Consider the following 1,939-nt stretch of genomic DNA (forward strand, 5'->3'; position numbering starts at 1 on the left):
TTTCCAATGAAGAAATCATTGATCTGGCAAAATTCTATCAAGTGTTCTCCAGCATCATTTCTATCACCAGGGCCATATTTTCCAACTATTGATCCTTCCTTTTTGTTTCCAACATTTGCATTCCAATCACTAGTAATTATCAATATATCTTGAATGAATGTTTGAGGAATTTGGTATAATTCTTCAATTTCATCATCACTGGCTTTAGTGGTTGATGAGTAAATTTGAATAATAGTGATATTAACTGGTCTTCCTTGTATGTGTATGGATATTATCCTATCACAGACAGTGTTGTACTTCAAGGCAGATCTTGATGTTCTTTTTGATGATGAAAGTGACGCCATTCCTCTTCAATTTGTCATTCCTACCATAGTAAACCGTGTGATTATCAGATTCAAAATGGCCAATAACAGTCCTTTTCAGCTAATGCCTAGGATATCGATGTTTATGCATTCCATTTTTGACAATTTCAATTTTCCTAGATTCATACTTTGTACATTCCATATTTAGATTATTATTGTATGTTTACAACTGTTTCTCTTTATTTTGAATTGAGACCTATCAGCAAATGAAGATCTCGAGGGCTTTAGTCCATTCATGTCATCACAGTCAACTCTACTTTGAGAAGGCAGCTCTTCCCCAGTCTCATTTTGAATGTCTTCCAACATGAGGGGCTCCTCTTCCAGCACTATATCTGATGATATTCTGGTGTTCTTCATCATGCTTCAATATTCAATATTCTGGTGCTGACATTGTTCCACCACTATTCGTAAGGTTTTCAGTGGCTAAAAATTTGAAAGTAATCTTTCTCTCCTTCTTCCTAGTCTACCTTTGGAAGCTCAGCTGAAACCTGTCCACTGCGGGTGATCCTGTTGATATTTAAAATACCTGTGGCATAGCTTCCAGAATCACAGAAACACACAAGACACCGCAGTACAACAAACTGACAGACGAGGGGTGGCAATTTTGTATAAGTGAACTTATAACAGAAACATTTTTTGAGAATGAAGTAGTAATTAAAGGAAAAGGAGAAAAAAAATAAAAAGGCTTCTGCTTAAGTAACTAATAATATGGTTCAGTGTAGAAAGATTTTACAATTTGTAAGTTATTCATATAATTCAAGAAATATTACATTTAAGCAATGTTATTGTCAATTGGGTGAATGTTTACAGAGCAGATCAGTTTTCCACTTAACAATCCATACATATTTTTTAAAAAACCATTGACTTACATATTTGTATTTGGACATGTTTGTATTAGTACAGTTAAACTAAATTTTAGACACTGAATATCATTAGTTTATTGTAAAAGAAAGACCTGGAGACTATTTACATGATGCAAGATTTCAGAACTTCAGTGGAATGAGCAGCTTCACATGATGCCATTTCAATTGAGATTTATTTCAGTCTACATACTTCCCAAGAATGCCACCCTCTCTAAATAAGAAATAATCCTTGTCATCTAGAACTACTTTGGTGCCTCCATATTCTGGAAGAAGAATTTTATCTCCAGCTTTCAGGCTAACTGGTTGCATCTCTCTACCCTTTCTCCTTTAGATCCACACCCAACAGCTACTACTGTTGCGTGCAGTATTTTTCCTTAAGATTTTCCTGGAAGCATAATCCCTCCTTTAGTTCCAGTTCCACCAATACTTGATCAAAGAGGGGAAGAAATTTTCTAAATGCCTGCCCTGCCATGACTCTCAGGTCATCGCAACTCGCATGCCACACTCGATACACCATAGCAAACAGAGACCCACAATTCGAACATGGGAAAAGCTGGCCAACGCGCAGGCGCTCTCCCCATACACATTTTGTTTCATGTTGTTGTTGTTAAGGTGCCATCGTGTCGGTACCGACCCATAGCGACCTTATGCACAGCAGAACGAAACACTGCCTGATCCTGGGCCAACCTCACTATTGTTGCCACACTTGAGTCC

The 1,939-nt window shown here is 37.2% G+C and overlaps 1 pseudogene; it reads right to left on the bottom strand.

Annotated features, from left to right (window-relative positions):
• Positions 1–1,402: 1,402 nt before the first annotated feature.
• On the bottom strand, positions 1,403–1,697 carry LOC102830406 (annotated as a pseudogene).
• Between the last annotated feature and the right edge of the window lie 242 nt (positions 1,698–1,939).

Source organism: Chrysochloris asiatica, unplaced genomic scaffold, assembly GCF_000296735.1.
Source record: "Chrysochloris asiatica unplaced genomic scaffold, ChrAsi1.0 scaffold00011, whole genome shotgun sequence".
NCBI lineage: Eukaryota > Metazoa > Chordata > Mammalia > Afrosoricida > Chrysochloridae > Chrysochloris > Chrysochloris asiatica.